Here is a 23,352-nt window from a genome sequence, read left to right as displayed (position 1 = left end):
TATTGAATTCGATAATGATTGACCATTGCGCTTAAAAATTATAAAGAAAATTGTGTATCGAATCATACAAGGTTGGTGTCTTGGCTAAATGCGAGAAAGGCAGTATCACTACTAGGTGCATTAAATTGGTTTTTTCAGTGAAATCGGTCCCAACGATTATAGGAAAATTTCAATAATGAGCATCCTAAAGACAAACTAGAGAAGTTTACGGCAAAATATGAGCGAAGAAGTTTTAAGGAAATAGTGAACTAAAAGAGTAAATCATTCCAGAGGCATGCATAATTGCAATATTGAATGACAACAATATAATGATTAATTATTTTAGAGCGTCTTAGGGGAAATGCTACAAGGTTAAAGACTATTATTCTTCCATTTACTTCCACTATTAACTTTTTTATGTATCAACAAGCAGATACGCATTTCGTTTTCGACGAGTCGATAACAAACACTGAAGAAGTTTCCAAGTAGGAAACGAAATGCGTATCTGCTTGTTGATACATAAAAAAGTTAATAGTGGAAGTAAATGGAAGAATAATAGTCTTTTAAACAAGATAATGCCTTTCTCGATTCAATGTGTTGAATTCGAATAAGAATGGTAAATGCAACGTAAATTGCCTACATTTTGGCGGTTAATAGCTTTGATGCGATTATATCACGCCGCACACTCAGTTTTTATTTCTGCAGCTCGGCAAAAATCCGCACAGCCGTGCGCCAGCAAAAGAAACAACTGATATTCCGGCAAAAATAGTGTTTGTTAGCTGATTTTCGGCGAATTATTTGCTGATTGTCAGCAATTTTGACAGAAATCTCGGCAAAAAACATGTTTGCTGGGGCACGGCTGTGCGATTCTCGGTAAAAGTTCAACATTTTGCTGAGATCCCGGTAAAAAAAATTAAGTGTATGCTTAAGAATTACTCAATTATGAGAGTAACGGATTGCGTCACGGCTTAATTGCTTAATGATTTAAAGTGTGCATGTAACCAGCATATTTGTTAAAAGAAAAATAGAAATATTATTCAAACCGCATGAGTTATTAGCAAACAAAAACAATAGTGTCCAACTAGGAAAGTTTCTCCGTCGAATGAAACTAGTTGCATTCGATTCGGTCAAGTCCTTCTATATGACACGTGTTTAACAAAATAAAAATCCCTGGGCTACACAAACACACACGCATAGACGGACATTTGCTCAGTTTTTCGAACTGAATCGATTGGTATGTAACACTATGGGTCTCCGAGCCTCCTATCAAAATTTGGCTTTTGGAGTGAAATTATAGCCTTCTTGTACAACTTTGTTGTACGAGAAAGGCAAACATGTAGTGGAGCTAACACTTTTGACGTAGAACTACGTCTGTCTTTTCTATATTAGGGTACACTTTACGATTGCACAATATCGAAAAAACGTCACGAAAATATGATAGACTTTGATCGTTAATATATCAGCCGTTACTCGATGGATTTTCAATTTTCTTGGACCATTCGATCAAGGAAAAGAGAGTCAACGCTTCATACCCAATGTACAGTAATTTGTAGTGAATGTAAATGTAGTATTTTTTTACGCGGTTTTTTCACACGAATTGCTTTTTATGTGATTTTTTTTCACTTGAATTTCAAGAATTCCGCGGTTTATTCAGACATATTTTGGTATTGACGCGGGTTTCTAAATTGTTTTAATTTACGCGGGCCATATCCTCCGCGTAAAAACTGTCTCCACTGACTGACTATATATGTGTATGATAATATTGACTATTGATAACTATTGATTCAGCAATCGGTTTCGATGCATCAGTCAATCTGGCCAGTGCATCGCAAGCTTCTTCTTCCATATCACTACATTCCAACTGGAACTTAGCCTGCTTTTCAACTTAGTAATATATTGTCATTTCTTAAGTTATTAATTGAAAGCTATCTAAGCAAAAGATATTTTAGTTACTAGATAAAGATTGTCGCTGTCGTTGCTGTCCGGAACATCTTTTGCTGGCGAGGATAGGTGAGCTAAATGTCAATGAAGGAAAAATACATACGATTTGACGATTTCGGACAGCAGAACAAAGGGAACCGAAGCGACAATCTTTATCTTGTAACTAAAATATCTTTTATCTCAGCCCACCATTGCATTCGTATGTATCTTGTGTGCCAAGAACAATGGATACACTATGCCCAGGGTGTCGAGAATGATTCCCACCCGAAAACATCCTAGATCGGATAGCAGTTCGTTTCTGCTAACTTACACGCGCGTTTTCTCTCGAAAGCTTGGGGACGTTTGACGGCAGCTTCTCGCTTACGTATATTGTCTATCCGGAATAAATTTATACCGCTTTTTATACCGAAGTTGGATTTTTCTCCAGATACAGGCAACTTTCCCAACTTCGGAAGTAGTGCGCTGGATTCGCCTAAAGATGCGCTAAACAACGCATCAATTACTTTGACAAATAAAACTTCGGATGAAAGTTCGGTTCGGAAGTCCCGACTTCCGAATTCTAACTTGGTGCTACGCCGACAATATTGATGCCAGTAGCGGGGATCGGATTCTTCTTCGCTGCTGCAGTGGGTGCGTTCTGGGAAACTTTCTTCGGCTCGTTTTTGCTGATTCCTTGGTGCTTTCTGTAGTAAACGCAAAGTCCGACGCAACTCACGTGATGGAATAATAATTATTATCAATAAACTGTCAAACTTCTTTGTCGCGTCTACTCTATTTTACCTACTAATTATACGTCTACTAATTTTATTTGCTAATTATCTAATACATGCATTCATCTCTTAGAGACTAGGTGTTCCGTGTTTTCTTAACATTATCATCCTTATTTGCTATGTTACGTTTTTAGTTATTATTAATACATTTGAATTGCCTCTGGCAGTTAGAATATTTCCTCTGGTTCAATTGAACCGTGTAGGAGTTACAATGTTTTCAGCTTAAACTAAACTTAACCTAATTTATACTAAGGGTACAAGGAGCTAATCGTTGCAATAGATGATTGCAATAGACGATTTTTATCTAAAATTGGAAATTATTTTGTTGGACATTTGTTGCAATGTCTCAATATTAGAAATTCTATGAAGTTCATTGGTACTGTACCACGAAGGCAACTTCAGAATCATTTTCAAAATTTGATTTTGAATCCTCTGAAGTGCCTTCTTTCTGGTATTGCAGCCATATTGGCACAGCATACAACATGGCTGGTCTAAAAATTTGATTGTAAATCAAAATTTGTTCTTAAGACAAAGTTTTGATTTTCTGATTATAAGTGGATATAGACACTTAATATATTTGTTACATTTGGCTTGAAGGCCTTCAATGTTATTTTTAAAAGTTAATTTTTATCTAGCAGAAGTCCTAAATATTTAGCTTCGCTAGACCAATTAATTGGAACCCCATTCATAGTGACAATATGTCTGCTAGAAGGTTTCAAATAAGAAGCTCTCGGCTTATGTGGGAAAATTATAAGCTGAGTTTTGGAAGCATTCGGGAAATTTTCCATTTTTGCAAGTAAGTGGAGAAAATATCCAAACTTTTTTGCAATCTACTACAAATGACACGAAGGCTTCGCCCTTTGTCTGAGAGACCTGCGTCATCTGCAAACAAAGATTTTTGACACCCTGGTGGTAAATCAGGTAAGTCAGAAGTAAAAATATTATACAATATGGGCCCCAGTATGCTGCCTTGGGGGACACTAGCCCTAACAGGTAATCTATCAGATTTAGAATACTGATAGTTTACCTGCAGTGAGCGATCTGATAAATAATTTTGGATCAGTTTAATAATGTACAGAGGAAAATTAAAATTCATCAATTTTACAATCAAACCTTCATGCCAAACACTGTCAAATGCTTTCTCTATATCAAGAAGAGCAACTCCAGTCGAATATCCTTCAGATTTGTTGAGCCGAATTAAGTTCGTAACTCTTACTAACTGATGAGTGGTTGAATGCCCATGGCGAAAACTAAATTGCTCATCAGCAAAAATAGAATTGTCATTAATATGAACAATCCTTCTATTTAAAATATTTTTTTCAAACAGTTTGCTTATTGAAGAAAGCAAACTAATTGGGCTATAACTAGAAGCCTCAGCTGGATTTTTGTCCGGCTTCAAAATTGGAACAACTTTGGCGTTTTTCCATTTATCTGGAAAGTATGCCAATTGAAAACATTTGTTAAATAAATTAACCAAAAAGGACAAAGAGCTCTCAGGAAGTTTTTTGATAAGTATGTAGAAAATACCATCATCACCCGGGGCTTTCATATTTTTAAATTTTCTGGTAATAGATCTCACTTCATCCAAATTAGTTCCCAACGAAGGGTCAAAAACATTCTCTTGATTGAGAATGTCTTCGAAGCTCCTTGTAACCTGATCCTCAATTGGACTAGTGAGACCTAGACTAAAATTATGGGCACTCTCGAACTGCTGAGCAAGTTTTTGAGCCTTTTCGCCATTTGTTAATAAAATTTTATTTCCCTCTTTAAGCGCTGGAATTGGCTTTTGAGGTTTTTTTAAAGAATTTTCGTTAATTTCCAAAAGGGTTTCGAACTGGGATCCAACTTCGAGACATTATTCTCAAAGTTGGTATTTCTCAGAATAGCGAAACGTTTTTTAATTTCATTTTGCAAATCTCGTCAAATAACTTTCAATGCGGGATCGCGAGTTCTTCTCACATTTTTAAGACGGATCAGTAGCTGAAGATCGTCGTCAATATTATTGGAGTTGAATTTAACTTCACATTTCGGAATTGCAATGCCTCTGGCTTCGACAATTAAATTAGTCAAACATACGAGCGCATTGTCAATATCACTTTTGGTATCGAGAAGAATATCAACATCGAAATTCCCATCGATTATTATTATTATTATTTATTCAGACTAAGGCCGAAGTGGCCTGTGCGGTATATAAGAGTCTTCTCCATTCGGCTCGGTCCATGGCTATACATCGCCAACCACGCAGTCTACGGAGGGTCCGCAAGTCATCTTCCACCTGATCGATCCACCTTGCCCGCTGCGCACCTCGCCTTCTTGTGCCCGTCGGATCGTTGTCGAGAACCATTTTCACCGGGTTACTGTCCGACATTCTGGCTACGTGCCCGGCCCATCGCAGTCGTCCGATTTTCGCGGTGTGAACGATGGATGGTTCTCCCAGCAGCTGATGCAACTCGTGGTTCATTCGCCTCCTCCACGTACCGTCCGCCATCTGCACCCCACCATAGATGGTACGCAGCACTTTCCTTTCGAAAACTCCAAGTGCGCGTTGGTCCTCCACGAGCATCGTCCAGGTCTCGTGTCCGTAGAGGACTACCGGTCTAATTAGCGTTTTGTAGATTGTCAGTTTGGTACGACGGCGAACTCTATTCGATCGGAGCGTCTTGCGGAGTCCAAAGTACGTACGATTTCCAGCCATAATGCGTCTCCGAATTTCTCTGCTGGTGTCATTTTCGGCAGTCACCAGTGAGCCCAAGTACACAAATTCTTCTACCACCTCGATTTCGTCACCACCGATGCAAACTCGCGGTGGGTGGCTCACATTGTCTTCTCTTGAACCTCTTCCTATCATGTACTTCGTCTTCGACGTGTTGATGACTAGTCCGATCCGCTTAGCTTCCCTTTTCAGTCTGATGTAGGCTTCCTCCATCTTCTCAAAGTTACGTGCCATAATATCTATGTCGTCGGCGAAACCAAACAGCTGGACGGACTTATTGAAAATTGTACCACTCGTGTTAATCCCTGCTCTTCGTATTACACCTTCCAAAGCGATGTTGAATAGCAAACACGAAAGACCATCACCTTGCCGTAACCCTCTGCGGGTTTCGAAGGGACTCGAGAATGCCCCTGAAACTCGAACTACGCACATCACCCGATCCATCGTCGCTTTGATCAACCGTGTCAGTTTATCCGGAAAACCGTGTTCGTGCATTAGCTGCCATAGCTGGTCCCGATCGATTGTATCATATGCGGCTTTGAAGTCGATGAATAGATGATGTGTGGGCACGTTGTATTCGCGGCATTTCTGCAGTACTTGGCGAATGGCAAACACCTGGTCCGTGGTGGAGCGTTCGCCCATAAAACCCGCCTGGTACTGCCCCACGAACAGCCTTGCAGTTGGTGCTAGTCGACGGCATAAAATTTGGGAGAGTACCTTGTAGGCGGCGTTCAGCAATGTGATTGCGCGATAGTTGCTACAATCCAGCTTATCGCCCTTTTGTAGATGGGACACACGACACCTTCCATCCACTCCTGCGGCAAAACTTCCTCCTCCCAAATCTTGGTAATGACCCAGTGCAGCGCTCTAGCCAGTGCCTCACCACCGTGTTTAAATAGCTCTCCTGGTAGTTGGTCAACCCCAGGGGCTTTGTTGTTCTTGAGCCGGCCAATCTCCTCCTGGATTTCCTGGAGATCCGGAGCCGGTAGAATTATGTCCTGCGCGCGTTCTCCCAGGTCCATCACCATACCGCCATCTTCGTCTGCCACATCGCCATTCAGGTGTTCTTCGTAGTGCTGCCGCCACCTTTGGATCACCTCACGCTCGTTCGTAAGAAGGTTCCCGTTTATGTCCTTACACATATCGGGCTGTGGCACGTGGCCCTTACGTGAACGGTTTAACTTCTCATAGAACTTTCGTGTGTTATTAGCGCGGTACAGTTGCTCCATTTCTTCACGGTCTCGATCTTCCTGCTGGCGCTTTTTCCTCCGGAAAATCGAGTTTTGTCTGTTCCGCGCCTGTTTATATCGTGCCTCGTTCGCCCTCGTGTGGTGTTGCAGCAATCTCGCCCATGCTGCATTCTTCTCTTCCACTAACTGCTCACATTCGCCGTCATACCAGTCGTTTCTCTGATCCGGGGGCACCGTGCCAAGTGCAGCGGTTGCGGTGCTACCAATGGCGGATCGAATATCTCTCCAGCCATCTTCAAGAGGCCGATTATATCGAGTCGCATTATCTCTTATATTGTTCGTAATGTTTGGTTTTCTAGGCGGCTTATTGTGCCTGCGCAAACCTCCTGTCTCGTCGGAGGGCCGTCGTGTCAGGGCTGTTTAGCGTCCCACCTAACACCAGGACTTGGGCTTGTGCGCTTTGAGCGGCACACGGTCGCCATCGATATACGTTTTATATAAATCCCAATCATCTCTATGATAATTAAAAGTAGAGCTGATTGAATTATAAATGGCTTCTTGTGTGATTTCAAATGTCACAGGAAGGTGATCAGAGTCAAAGTCAGCATGAGTTACCAATTGGCCACACAGCTGACATGAATCCGTTAAAACTTAATCAATGGGGGAGTTTCCTTCATCAGTGCTGCCACCTGGAAAAGTTTGGAGAAAAAGTAGAACCATGGAAATTTGACATGGCACGATATAGAAAATGAGAATTAAAATGTATCTAGAACGTTATAGAAATTTTTTTGTCAAACAATTTTTAGTTTGTGGGGCTAGAAATTCAACAATCTTAAGCATTAACTGCTTATTCAAAAAAATATAAAAATCGAGATATCATGTCTATTTTGTGTGCTTTTTAAATTCTAACCCCGTAAACCAAGATTTTTTTGAGAAACGTCCTTAATTTTTGTTTTATAACAAAAATATACTTCATTTCCTATACCACACCGTGTGAAATTTCAATGATTCTACTTTTTCTCTCGATGACAGCTGGTGGTCTTCTCCTCCCCTATTGTAGAAGGATTTCGACTGGAAGAAAAACAAGTTGGTCCATTGGGATATTGAATAGTATAATATCCCGCAGAACAATCTTCAAATAAAATTTTGCCGTTGGAATTGCTTTGAGCATTATTCCATGAACGCTGTTTGGCATTGAAGTCACCAATTATGAAGAATTTAGATTTGTTGCGAGTTAGAATTTGAAGATCAGCTTTCAACAAATTCTTTTTCTGCCCATTGCATTGAAAAGGCAAGTAGGCTGCAATGAAGGAAAATTATCCAAAATTTGTTTCAACAGAAACTCCCAAAGGGGGGGTCCCGTAGCGTAGTTGGCTACACGTTCGCCTTACAAGCGAATGGTCATGGGTTCGATTCCCAGCCCCTCCACCAAACCCTCGTCAGTCGCCGGATCTGCAGCCCATACGGTGGCGTTTGGGGTACGCGCCTTACCGTCACGGCTGCCTGATAACGACTGACAACTTGTTCTTCTCGGAGGCATTCCTCCAACGTTACCCGGATAAATGGCAACCGAACAATGCAACGATCAATGGATACACGACATGGACAAACGGACACAATGGACTCACGATGAGATGGACTGGCACCGACAACAATAATGGTAATGGAAATCTAAAAATAGATTCTGAGTGGATTCTGTACAGCAGAATACCACAGTAGATCTCGGCACCGTAGCGGTTAAGTAACACAGAGTGCCTAACAAATAAATAAAGGAATAAAAAAAAAAAAGAAACTCCCAAGGTTTCAAAAACTTTGGTTTCGAACGAAGAAAATAATTTATGTTTGACACGTCTATTAATGACAATGGCGATCCCACCACAGGCGCTGTCAAGACGATCATTTCTGTAGATAAAATAATTTGGATCTCGTTTAATGGAGAGTCCTGGTTTTAAATAGGTTTCAGTTATAATGGAAATATGCACATTATGAACTATTAGGAAGTTGAATAATTCATCTTCCTTACCCTTTAGAGAGGGAGCATTCCAATCCTGAACTTTGAAACGATTTGACCCCGGGAGAAATTGCTCGGTCCCAGAAGGGGACCCGCCTAAGCCCCAAGCAGCTGGTCTTGAGCCAACGGCCGCTTCCGGGGTGGGCACCAAAGGCCTTCTTTTTTCTCCCGGGTCCCAGGGCGGTATGAGTAGGGGAGAGTTTTGGATGTGGAGCCCTAGTAATAAAATAGTATTTCAACTTACGGTGATTTATTGACTGAGGTGGGCGGCGGCGGGTGTATCTTCAAGGGACGTCAAGCAATAGCCGCATAAATCGATAGCGTCGTCGTCGAGTACATTAGCGGGTGATTTCGACGGGCGTGGTAGGGTTGGCAGGTGCACGCTGGGCACCACGAGGCTCAGGACGGACCGAACGAATCGGTGCCCGGGAAGTGACGTCGTTTGTCGGCGAAGCACAGGATCCGGTGAAATCCCGTTCTGGTGGTTAGGTGTTTCGTAAGCGATGGAACAACATAATCCGAGGGCCGATGATCCTTCCCTGAGGGAGTCGCGACGGGCTCCATGAGGCTCCGAACAGACCGAACGAATCGGTCGATAGTAATGGATGTAGATGCTTTGGCTGGCGGTTGACGGTGAAGCTTGGTGTAGCGGGTGATCTGACTGTGCAAAGGCTTCAACGGATGTGTGAAGGAAAGAGCGTGATCCACCTCCGTCTGGCCGGTTGCCGACCGAAATCCGGGTGCCCGAAAAAGGGCGCGAACGCGAATAACTGGAGCTTGCGGCCGATGGTAAGTTTGTCCACGAGATGCCGGGTAAAGGGCTTGTTGGTAACTACTCCTCAACTGGACGGAATTTAGTGGTCAACTTCACTAGGTGGTCGTAGAACCAATCCGGACTTCACACACGTGTCGGAAAACGGAAGATTAAAGCTCGCCAACAATCAACCCACAATACTTGTAAGCGAAATAGATCTTTTCACAGTGATCGTCGCAACCATACTACCCTCGTTCGTTTTGGGCGAGCTCCAACCACCCAAAAAATTCGGGCACTCATTATTTTCGTCCCCTTCGCCGTTTCAGTATATCCGCCCCCACGAGCCATCCGCATTCACACTGGCTCCCACGATCTGCGTTGCGTTTGAAGCGTTAGTTGGTATCTAGCTGAACAATAAATACTCCTACCATCCCACATCGTAATAGTAATCAATGTTACCGTACGGTAACAGTCCCCCTCTGGTCAGAGAGAAAAAAGGATAATACAATTGTTCTTTTTTCTAGCCCTAGTAAACTATTATTAATTGTAATTAACATTGCAAACGAACAAAACAAATTAGATACGGAAAAATAACGAATAATATTAATGATAACAATAACAGTGTACACTTATGTAATCGAACGTTGTAAGAAAATCATCGCGAATAATGGCATATGAGTCCAAAACTTGCAGCTTTGTGATACAATGAAGACCTTTCACAACCTTCCTGGACTCTCGAGGATGGTGTCGACAAAACAATAGAAAAAAACTTCCACAATGCGTCGAAATTCCCTTAACTAGTCGTGGTCTGAAAACATAACACGCCACCGACTGTCTCGCGGGACAGGACCGACTCGGACTAACGACTGGACGATACTGATTTTCGGCGATCACTACCTGGTCGCCGTCAACTGCGCTTTGCACTCTCTCACTAGGTGATCGTGCACGTGAGAGGTAACCTACACGCTCGCGCTAGGCGTAACGTGCTATAAAATTCATGCATGCATTCAAATAAATTATACGATCGTAGAACAGTTCCCTCCGTTGAGAAAACTGCTGAGATCGACCTCTTATGAGTCGATTATCTCATATCCGGATTTTAGTGTTCGAACGACTCTCGTCCGCTTTGGAACGAAGCCCGCGCGCGTACGTAATGAAATGCTTGCCTATGAGAACGTCTCCTCCGGCAAGCGTGTTAGCGTGTTAATTCAATATGTATCCTACAAAAATCCTATCGACCGGTGACATCTACGGGATTCGCTCCGCGGAAAGCGATTACCCCAGAAAAAATGGCCAAGGACAGAGGGTAGGATCTAAAAATTGAAAAAGTACTAGTGAAGGGCAGGAATCCATTTTGTTTAATTTATTATTCTAGGTGCTAGTCGCGCTCAGTGACCAGGGACGCCTATTGTTCGCAATAGTTAGATGACCGCATGGGAAGAGACCGATGGTCATTGTTAAGCGGCTTTCAGCAGCTTAGCTGGCCACACACCGAGATTACGACCTTGAGCATCAATTAGTTCGTAAGACGAAGAGCCATGTCTAGCTACAACAGTACAAGGTACATATTGGGCTCCTAATTTCGAATTATAGTATTCGAGGGCATTTGAAAGTTTTGTATTTTTTTTATACACCGTATCACCTACTTTCAACGGGTTAGCAGGTTTTCGAGTATGCAAGTTGTATGTATTGGTGGAGGTGGCATGGGCTTTTTGAAGATTTTTTTTGAATTAAAGACAACAATTGAGGGTTTTGTTCTTTTATTCGCGCGACACGTTCCTCGACTGTAGATTCGCATTCACTTTCGAGACGGGAATGATCTGTTCCTTTTAAGACGATCTCTTCTCCTCGAGCTAGGCGAAATGGACTGTATCCAGTGGAGGAATGTAGAGTTGAATTAATTATTACCTCAATCTCTGATAATCGCGAATCCCACAATCTTTGATTGTCGCGTGCGTAGGAACGAATTGCTGTGTTAATGCCCCGATTAACACGCTCAACAGGATTCGCTTGACAATGGTAACGCGATGTTAACCACTGCTGCACCTCGAAGCGATCAAGCAGTTCTCGGAATTCACGGGACGTAAATGTCGTGGCATTGTCCGTCAAGACAATCGCAGGCACCGAATTTCGGTAAAACCAATGATCCACCAGTTCAGCGCAAAGCGTTTTTGATGAAATTTTAGAGAATGAGTGCAGCTGCACCCACTTGGTGAATAGGTCCATCGTCACTAAAATATACTGCTTACCACTGGTGGTGCGTGGAAGAGGACCTATATAGTCGAGAGCAATAATTTGCCAGGGGTGTGTTGCTTCCCGCATATCACCCATAAGTGGTGTGGTTGAGACGTTAGGGGGTTTAATTTGTTTGCATTCCTTGCATGTTCGAACATATTCTCTCACCTCCCGGAACATGTTCGGCCAATGAAAATGCTGTCGGATTTTTCCGACGGTTTTATCTATGCCAATGTGCATCATGTCATCGTGGATCGCTTTTATAATTGATGGTCGTGTTTCCGGACTGGGAACGACCTTCCAGTCGAACCGATGGTCCGCCAGCTCATCATTGAACACATATTTGAGCAACTGACTATTTTGGATGCGGAAGTCTGGATAATCTGGATAACCTGTTGTTTGAGGGAATTGTACCATTCTGAGTCAGATTTCTGGGATACAGCCACTATACTCCTCGACAGGGCGTCGGGAACCACATTATCCCTGCCACGGCGATGGACAATGGTCATATCGAAAACTTGTAGAGATAAACTCCACCGACTGAGGCGAGACGATGTCTTCCACTTTGACTTCATAATGAAGGTCAAAGCAGAAGAGTCGGTCACGAGTATGAAATGACTTCCCTCAAGATATCCTCTGAAATGCTCAATTGAAAGGAGCGCCGCCAGTCCCTCCTTTTCTGTGGCGTGATAAGATCGCTCCGATGTAGTTAGTTTTTTGGAATAATATTCCACGACTCGCTCTTGCCCGTCCACTTTTTGGGTGAGCATCCCAGCTATGGCATGGTCACTGGCATCAGTGTGGACGATGAACTCATGCTCAAAATCTGGGCTAGTCAAAATAGGAGCGGTGATCAATTTAGCCTTAATCTCTTGGAATGCCTCCTCGGCTTCGGCGGTCCATTTCAAATTTTTGGACTTCGTTTTAAGAAGCTCTGAAAGGGCCGAGGTTGTCTTGCTATAATCGACGATAAATCGCCGATAATAGTTCGACATACCCAAAAACCTACGTAGTTTGGTAATTGTATTTGGCCGCTCGTACTCGACTATAGGTCTTACTTTCTCTGGGTTCACCCTTAATCCCTGAGAAGATAAGATATAGCCGAGGAACGGAATTTCATCCAAGCAGAAATGCGATTTTTCTAGCTTAATCGATAAATTCGCGTCCCGCAATCGTCTCGCAACCTCTTCGAGCAACCGCACGTGCTCCTCGAATGTCTCCATCACTATGACGATGTCGTCCAAGTAGACGAAGACAAACGGTTCCAGTACACCCTGACCTAACACTCGGTTCATCAACCTTGCCAGTGTCGCTGGGCTGTTGACTAAACCGAATGGAAGGCGGGTGAACTGGAACATCCCCTTCCCTTGCACACTGAACGCACAATATCGGCGAGACTCTCGCGCCAACGGTATTTGTAGGAATGCCTCCGAGAGGTCTATCGTTGACAAATAGCGGGCTTTTGGTAACCGGCCGAGTATGCGTCCAGGGTGCGGAAGGGGATAGGCGTCACGTACGGTGCGCTCGTTGAGTTTACGAGCGTCAAGACAAAGGCGAATTGCACCAGACGGTTTACGGACCGGAACGATATTTAGGGATCAATCGGAATTGGACTCTTCAATTATTCCTCGGCTCAGCATCCTATCCAACTCCAAAAATAATCCCTCATGGATTTTTGGAGCAATCGGATACGGATAGATTCTTACAGGCTTCGCGTCTCTCAGCTCCGGACTGATGGTTATTGAGTGCTCATACAAGTGGGTAGTGTCCAAGTTTTCCGCCGTGGCCACCTTAAAGAGCCCTTTGGTGCGATCTAGGATCTGTTGTTGCTCGTTAGTAAGAGCTACAATTGGAGTTTCCTCCTCAGCTGGAGGAGGTTTTGGTGAGGTCATAGCGAGGGAAGCGATGGTGGGAACAATTCCGAAGACTTTCCAAAAGTCCATACCGCAGACACAATCTTTGGTTAAGGCCGGGGCAACCAAGGTTGGTAGGACTCGGGTTTTACCATTGAAAGTATAGGGCAGCAGAACTTCCCCGAGGATTTCTAATCGCGATCCATCAGCTGTATGAAGCTCCACCTCATTTGCCGGTTTCTTGATCTGCACACGGCGGAATGCACCGAACAAAGATTGGTTAATGAAGGTCAGGTTGCTTCCGCAATCGAGCAAAGCCTTTACCTTCGTGTCAAATATTGTAATATCCACATGGGGTCGATCGTCGTTACTGTTATTATTAATGGTAATTTTATGGACTTGGGATGATGGTTCCTCGTCTAGCTGATCTGACGGAGTCTCGTAAAACTGACCCAATTCAGCCAGCCAGCTTTGGAAATCATCTTCTTGTTGCGCTTGAGGAAGTTCCTGCGGCTTTAGGACTTCCTCATTTGGTTTTTTAAACAGAACGGACAATTGTTCCTCGTGAATCCTTTGAAGCCACATGCTTCGCAGAATACTCTGCGAGGAATGGGACAGTCTGAAAGGTCATGTTCCTCCCCACAATTGAAACATTCATCATTTGACGGAGGAGAGTAATTAGACACCATTTTCAACAAAGCACTCGACTGGCTAGGTCCAGCGGGCACATCTTTTGGAGTCGGCGGAATTCCCGTCCCTTTGCCTTGATTCCTAAAGTCATTCCGTCCGTTAGGAGGTTTGGGCTGTGCTGCCCTTTGACTGTTAACATTGAGTTTTGAATTTTTCGATGTTTGATTCGGAGCGCCATGCTGGTCATAGGATTTACTCCGAGGGTAGAATGTTTTGGACCCCCCGCCGCTTGTGTTTCCGGTATTGTTGATTATGCATGCTTCTCGCTTACTGGGACCAAACACTTTTGAAAAGGCGGAAAAGTCCGTAGCGTCCAAATCTTTACCTATTTTTACTAACTCCGACAAAGTACGAATATTCTTTCCCACAAGAGCCTTGCGACAATCGTAGCGCAGGTTGGCTTTGAGGATTTCAACTTTTTCCAAGTCTGTCATAGGTTGATTCATGGCTTGAAGAAATTTATCGATCTGCAAATAATATTGCTGGAACGATTCTCCTTTTTGCTGTCGTGTTTGATAGATTTTGGTGCGGAGTACTGAGTCTAAATCCGGGTGTCGAAACTCCCCCTTGAGCTCATTGACTAAATGAGTCCAACCGAAAAGCGTATTTTGATTGCGGCGAGCCGAGTACCAACTCAGTGCGGCACCTTCAAACAAATGGATTGCCGAATCGAATAAATCATCGGCCGAAGTATGCTCTGATATAGCCAACTGATGAATGTGTGACAAAAATTCATTCAGACCCAGACCTTGGTCTGTTCCAGAATATTTTTTTTATCTTCCATTGAGACACAGGAATTGCCTTTCGCTGCGAGGTAGCAGGGTAAGGTTGTTGAATGTACCGAACTGCAGGTGGTGCAGAATTTGTAGCGCTCTGAGTGTTACCAGGAGCAGAGGACGTGAACGAAAGGTCATCCAGCCTCTGTTGAAATGAGCTGTTCAGCACGTCTCCACCAATAGTGGTAGACTCTGGTAAAGCTACACTTCTTTTAAATGCGACTTTTGGTGCTAATGAAGGCCTAACACCTTTATCGAAGTTGGCCCAACTCACGGTGGGTGCAGTTGGGACTTCTTCTGGTTCTACCGGCCGTTGACGGAAGGGATTAGTATCATTGAAATTGTTTGGCTTCGGTGGTGGCGGATTTGATCGCATTTCATCTCTCAAACCATTAATTTGAGAGGCTAACGCTTTGATTAGGCTCCCAATATCCGTCATGGCTTGGTTGAACTGTTCGGTTGTAACATACTGAGTTCGCTCGGTTTGCTTTGGAATAGCTCCGGTGTGGGTTGGTGGATTAGGCACTGGTTGCTCTTCTATCCCTCCCACAGCTTCATCAAGCAAATCAGACTCATTCTCCGAGTCATCTTCCGAGTTCCCGAAAAAAACATCCTCTGACCAAAAATGCTCCGAAAACAAGTCCAGTACACTGCGAAATGCTTCCCTGGCTCGTATTTTCATATCGCCGATGGCATGGTTTTTCACCACGGCGAGCCGATGACCCAAATGTAACAAGCGTGCTTTACATGTAACTTTCCCTTGGGTATTTTGACCATTGGATAGAAACCGTTCGTGTTCCCGTAATAAATACCTACATGCGTCAAGATCGATCTCGGGATCTTGATCGTAATGGATTATGAATTCGTGACCTTCTCGTTCATTTTTCAAAATTTGTTTTAATCTTCTGCGACGTTTGCAGCGCGATTCGTCATCCGCAATGACGACATTCCGTAGTAGGAGCTCATAATCAAGCTCCCCGGGTGACAGATGGTCAACCCTCATTCCCCGATAAAGAACACTGAAGTCCGGACCGGACACGGATACGCGAGGTGGCATTTTAGTAATCGACCAGACAGGGTTATCAGACGCAATTTGGAAGAGATTTGAACAACTAATTATTCACAATTTATTATGCACTGAATCGCAAGACTAAAAGTCGACTTCAAACATCCATAGAATCGAAGAATTTGTTAATTGATCTAACGAGAGTACCTATCCCACCGAAGTGACGCAACTGGATCACTCGCGTAGTTTTCCTTGCAATTAGAAATATTTTGCCAAGCGGCTTCCGACCCGCGATAATAAGCAAAACGCTTTTTTTCCGTCTCTAGCCTGACCAGAGTGACTTTCAAAGAAATCTACTTTGTTTGAAACTCCCCCACTACCAGTGAAGAAAAAATATTCAAGAATATTTTTTCTCTCCTAGGAACCTGTTCCTACTTTTACGTTGGGCGCCATTGAAACGATTTGACCCCGGGAGAAATTGCTCGGTCCCAGAAGGGGACCCGTCTAAGCCCCAAGCAGCTGGTCTTGAGCCAACGGCCGCTTCCGGGGTGGGCACCAAAGGCCTTCTTTTTTCTCCCGGGTCCCAGGGCGGTATGAGTAGGGGAGAGTTTCGGATGTGAGAGTCCTAGTAATAAAATAGTATTTCAACTTACGGTGATTTATTGACTGAGGTGGGCGGCGGCGGGGTGTATCTTCAAGGGACGTCAAGCAATAGTCGCATAAATCGATAGCGTCGTCGTCGAGTACATTAGCGGGTGCCTCGACGGGGCGTGGTAGGGTTGGCAGGTGCACGCTGGGCACCACGAGGCTCAGGACGGACCGAACGAATCGGTGCCCGGGAAGTGACGTCGTTTGTCGGCGAAGCACAGGATCCGGTGAAATCCCGTTCTGGTGGTTAGGTGTTTCGTAAGCGATGGAACAACATAATCCGAGGGCCGATGATCCTTCCCTGAGGGAGTCGCGACGGACTCCACGAGGCTCCGAACAGACCGAACGAATCGGTCGATAGTAATGGATGTAGATGCTTTGGCTGGCGGATGACGGTGAAGCTTGGTGTAGCGGGTGATCTGACTGTGCAAAGGCTTCAACGGATGTGTGAAGGAAAGAGCGTGATCCACCTCCGTCTGGCCGGTTGCCGACCGAAATCCTGGTGCCCGAAAAAGGGCGCGAACGCGAATAACTGGAGCTTGCGGCCGATGGTAAGTTTGTCCACGAGATGCCGGGTAAAGGGCTTGTTGGTAACTACTCCTCAACTGGACGGAATTTAGTGGTCAACTTCACTAGGTGGTCGTAGAACCAATCCGGACTTCACACACGTGTCGGAAAACGGAAGATTGAAGCTCGCCAACAATCAACCCACAATACTTGTAAGCGAAATAGATCTTTTCACAGTGATCGTCGCAACCATACTACCCTCGTTCGTTTTGGGCGAGCTCCAACCACCCAAAAAATTCGGGCACTCATTATTTTCGTCCCCTTCGCCGTTTCAGTATATCCGCCCCCACGAGCCATCCGCATTCACACTGGCTCCCACGATCTGCGTTGCGTTTGAAGCGTTAGTCAGCAGCCGCCCACCGCATTTGAATCGGACGTTATCTAGCTGAACAATAAATACTCCTACCATCCCACATCGTAATAGTAATCAATGTTACCGTACGGTAACAACTTTCACACAATTATTTGGATCCATTAAAACGGAGTCCGATAACAATTTTTTGTGTGTACTTTATACCAACCTAAACAGCTTCAGGTTATAAATAGTGGAATATATAGATGAGCGAAGATAAATCCCCTGTCTCCAAACGAACTGTCAAACGTGTCTCCAAACGAGCATAACGTCACGATTTCAATGGAAACGTTAAGGGCTGTGACGTCATATCCGTGTGTGCACGGGCAAAAAAATCGACTCAGCCATGCTTTCGCTCATCTATAGATTCTACTATCTATACTTCAGGTATGGTATTTGTTTTGAACATTGCATCAATCATGTGATGCAATTGTTTAGTTAAAAAATTTAAATCCGAAGCAGACATGCTACCTGTGAGATCGCGTCCGCCCGCGGCTGCGACTAAATAAGACTGAGCTGTCACCATCTCAACAGCAATCATCATCATGAACAGTGTTGCCGAACACATAACAAATGCAAAAGCTACACATTTAATGACTGTTTACATATTGTGCATTTCATCATAAATTGTACGATAATGCGCGTCTAATATACTACAATCCCCCTTTTGATATAAAAATGGCCAACACGTTTGGGTTATACATATTGAATTACTTAACGGTTTCACACCAACTCAAGATATCATCGCAAGTTATGCCAGACGAACTTCAGGCTAAATTTAAGTAAATGGTCATTGTATCTACTGTTGTCGTCTGGTAAATGTCTCTAGTATAAATTCACCACCATTTGATTGAACTTGTTACCATATGATACATTATTATAGTCCAAACAGACTTGAATAAACTACAATGCACGCGTTCTAATCCTTACTGCAATCCCACAAAGATTTCAGTGTCTTGATAATAGATTCCATCTTTAACTTCGCTTCACTTCAAATCACCAACTGTATTTCGATACAAGAACTGTCTTAGTCACGACTTATTTTTACCAACCCTTATGCCATGAATGACTGGCACTATATATCCACCTTTTACAGTATAATCCTATTGCTGCATGCCCTTCCTTCCTTTTCTTTCGAAATTGGCGACCATGTCCGGTGATTTTTCACAATTAGCATCTATTTTTGAAAATTACCCCATCATCTGAATGTCTCATGAAGCGCCCAGATGCTGATTCCTGCACTATTCATGTAGATGAAACTTTCGAATGGATCTTTCAAATCTTTTTCTGAAATTAATCAACTTTAGCTACATAAGCTTGCTTGTGATACAAATCATCATAGTTTAATCAATAATGTTCACCGCTCACCACAATCCAATCAATAATGGTCATAATATTGTTAATCCAGATATTGTTAACTATTTCTATAAGTACTAGTATACCTGGCATGTTTCCATGTACTTCTACAAAAACCGTAAATAGCATTCAAAACATATCAGTACATATATGCGGCTTTTTGTGATTATCTTGCCTAGGGTATGAACTCAAAAGCGCTATCCAACGCAGACCACTTTTCGACCAAACAGTATCCAATGTAGTCTGATTGGATATAAAGGAAAGGACTTCTGATGAAGCAAACGTTTCATGCAACGTCTTAAACTTTTAAACGTGTACCCACATTTCAAGTTATTGATGACCTAATAATTATACACAAACATAGCACAACGTGAAAATATGCTTGCCTCAGGGCGAACTCAAGGGCAAGTATAAACACCTCCTCTTCACAACTTCATAACTATCCTCCTCGAATAGTGCGTTTCGTCAACCTATCACACAATAAATCGTCAAGGGTATGGATTCAATAACAGTCTCCCACCTACATTGCGCACACATCAAGCCTAAACCTCCCTCTAAACCTCCGGTCATATGAAGTAAATCCGTACCTTAACCCTAACTTTGCCGTTCAAAAGTCGTACTCGACCGATGTAATCTCTTTCTTTCTTAGCTCCTCTCATGTCGACCGATTTATACAGGAACAAACATGGTGAACAAGTGTTTATAGAATACTGGCCAATATTGGAATGAATCCCCTGCTAACGTGAACTGCCCGGCATTCAATCTCATTATCAACAAACACTTGTGTAGGTATATACTACACAAACCAAGAAACTCCAGAACTGAGTGGCAATTAGTGAATTTTAGCGCAAAACAGTAAAATGTGACGAACAAACCATAATCATACTAACACCACCGGGCATACCTCCAACATACTACGAATTAACCCTCACACCACGACCACACACCGGTTCGAACTACTATGAATTTTTATGCATCGACTCTCATTATATACAGTTCCACGTATTTTAAAAGAAACTTTACTATATTATGACAAATGCCCTCGGATAAAGAATTCGACCTTTCTTCTACAGGGCTCAAGCAATTGCAGACAGAAACTGTCTTCTTCACAGCCACCAACAAAAATGTACCTCTCATGTGAAACTACCGAATCCAAAAATCACACTAAATCACAAATAGTCAGGTCTAGCCTCTTCGTTGCTACATCACAACCCATCTTATAACACACTTCTTCTTCTTCTTTTTCTTCAATGACTCAATATTCCAACTGGAACTTAGTATTCTATCTGCACTTCCTTAATTGGAAGCTTTTCTATGCCCACCATTGCATGAGTATGTATCTTGTGTGGAGAGCACAATGGGTATACTATTCCCAGGGATCGAGAATGTTTCGAATCGAACTCGTCATCTCCGGACTGGGAACGCTACGCCTTCGCTCGCAAGGCTGTGTTGTTTCACTACATCTTCTGAATTTTCAATTAGGATAAAACCAGTCTGACCAGCCACATAGTCCGAAAAGAACTCTAAACGCACAAATCAGCATGCCTTATCACACCTACCAACGCCATGTATCAACCGTCTCGTTGAAATGCACAACTGAAGCCACTCCCATCGAAACCCAGCCCTCATCAAGTATTTCCACAATTTCCAAGCATGAAGGTATTGCAAAATAATGATATTCACCTGCTTTTATAATACATACACTCATCGTGCAGCCTACACGATGGGGCATTTCTTTACCTGAAGAGCGTGTATTACAAAGTGTCGATACTGTCAGAATTAGAACAATATTCATCGTCCATTCCCATACGAAATTGTGTTCCAAACGATCAGGAGACCTGTCCAATGCGGCACATGTCAGTACTCTTCCTACTCCTACAGGACTCTACCTTTACCCACCGATGAATCTATCATTCTGGAATCCTTTACACCGGAACAAGAATCAAACACCGCCCACTCGCAAATTGCAGCTGCGTATCATATTCCTCAGCCAATGAAGAAGCGCAATCTCCCTCTTTCCACTTTAATGACTTTACATCTCAAACCGGGACATCGTTGCCTCCAGCACTTTTCAGATATCTACATGATGATAGTCAAGAGTTTGATAATTTCCAACCTCACAAATCTCAAAATAGGGTCGTAATAGAATCCAGCCGCCTTCAACACAATCAACGTTGTAGCCATACATCTTACTGGTAATCCAAGCGAAGTTCCGAGGGTCTCAATAAGGACTATACTCAGTCGAGAAACTTCCGATTAATCTAAATATCACTTTACTTCCGAAGTGCATCTTGAATCATGCACCTTCAATCCACTTATCTTACTGCGACGACAAAGCTACCATCGCTCTTAAGCAACTAGTCACGGCACAACACTCTCCACCAAATCAAATAATGTCTATTATGCACCAAACTAAAAATTGGTCTTCAGTAAGTGAATACATCACTGTCAATTCATGACCATATTTTCTCCAAATTTCCAAAATTTAGCTTCTTAGCATTCGATGCTCGACAATACCTTAGAACAGAACTCTGCGAAATACACCGATAAACACCCATGAGTGCACCTCTGCACACTCTGCCATCTCTTCTTTTTTAACCTCCAACTAATCTTTCCTCTTAAATGCAACCAAATGTCAAGAAGGCTTATGTTATGCAACAGGAGCATCTTTTAAATACTGATCTCTTCATTTTCATTGTAGTGCCAACAATGGACTTTTCCATATGAATACTGATCCTCCACTTATCATAATTCATTCATTATTTTATTTCTTTTCTCTCCGAGGCCGACACTCACTGTCATCAACATGTATTACTTCTCTAACTTCCAAGTGCTCAGAGGAAATCCATGTAACATTTGCATGTCATTCTCATCAAAATTTTACATTTTCCTGCTTCAGTAAATCTCATTAACTCCGCGCTCTCTGAGAAAAACAACAACTATCCAAATCAACGAAACTTCATCCGGAAAACCAGAAGTCTTCCGCCCTCTCACATTTCAGGGAAACTCTCCGCACCACAATGACTACTGCAGAATTCACAGATTCCGCCTGACAACTCATCGTCCGGGAAATCCTATAAACTTCCGCTTGCTCCGCGAAAATGCCAAACATTTTCTCTATACCTTCAGAATCCACAGATCCTGCCAGATTTGCTTCATCTGGGAAATACTGAATATTTCCGCTTCTCCACGAGAATGTCAAACATTCTCTCGAACTTTGCCCCCTGGAGAATTCTTAAAATTCTCGCATCCAATTCTAGGGGAATCCTTCAGATTCCCGCCTACTCCAAGAGAATCACTTTGATTCTCGCAAAGTTCGCCCCACGGAGAATTCTCGCAAATTCTCGCGTCTTTTTTTCTCATCCAGTCGGCAGTGAAACTATCATTTTCACTCCACAAAATCCAACCAAGGAAAAGGTTCCACTGGTTCCAACATTTTTCAAACGAAACCATTACTTTCGTAATACAACGGCTAACCAGTATCCACTGATTCTTTTTTCGAAGAAAATCTGCAATATTTACCTTTTACAATCCCATCCTCGTCGCCAGTTGTGAGATCGCGTCCGCCCGCGGCTGCGACTAAATAAGACTGAGCTGTCACCATCTCAACAGCAATCATCATCATGAACAGTGTTGCCGAACACATAACAAATGCAAAAGCTACACATTTAATGACTGTTTACATATTGTGCATTTCATCATAAATTGTACGATAATGCGCGTCTAATATACTACACTACCTGAATTGGCAACATGACCGTTATCTTCCGTTGGGACATGGGTATAATCCTCATTTTGAGAAGAGAAATTTTGTCTACCAGCAGCGATATTTGCATACGTAGGTACATTCGAAAAATAGGAATTTACTGAAGTGCTCGCTACCCGTTGAGGAGCGGCAAAATTTGTTTGTGGATTGTGATGGGTATGAATTACTCGACCGGTAACTGGTTTCGAATTTTGAGCATTTGAAAATTTTCTACCCGTCGAATCTGGGATCCGATTGGAATTTCCCGTCATCAATTTTGCACGGGAATTCAAAACTTTTTTGCGTGAAGGGCATTCCCAGAAATTGGATTTATGATTGCCTCCACAATTTGCGCACTTAAATTTATTGGAATTTTCTCTCACAGGGCATGCGTCCTTGGCGTGAGAGGTTCCACCACAAATCATGCATTTAGCATCCATGTGACAATGTTTGGTTCTATGACCCCACTTACGGCGCTGGGTGGGGTTTTGGAAATTTCCAACAGGCCTGCGGAAATGTTCCCATGTAACAAGGACATGGGACATAATACAGGCCTTTTCCAAATTTTTCATATTATTTAGTTCACTTTTGTTAAAATGAACTTATAAAATTCTTGAGAAATGCCCCTCTGGGAAGTACTAGAGTGATATTTCTTTTTCATCTTAATTACTCGGACTGGTGAAAACCCAAGTAATTGAGAAATTTTCATTTTAATCTCATCCAGTGTTATGAAAACTCATATGTGAATATGTACGTTATGTGGAAG

This window comes from Armigeres subalbatus, chromosome 3 (assembly GCF_024139115.2).
Source record: "Armigeres subalbatus isolate Guangzhou_Male chromosome 3, GZ_Asu_2, whole genome shotgun sequence".
NCBI classification, from domain to species: domain Eukaryota; kingdom Metazoa; phylum Arthropoda; class Insecta; order Diptera; family Culicidae; genus Armigeres; species Armigeres subalbatus.
The sequence above is the reverse complement of the archived record's forward strand: the minus strand, read 5'-3'. Positions refer to the sequence as shown.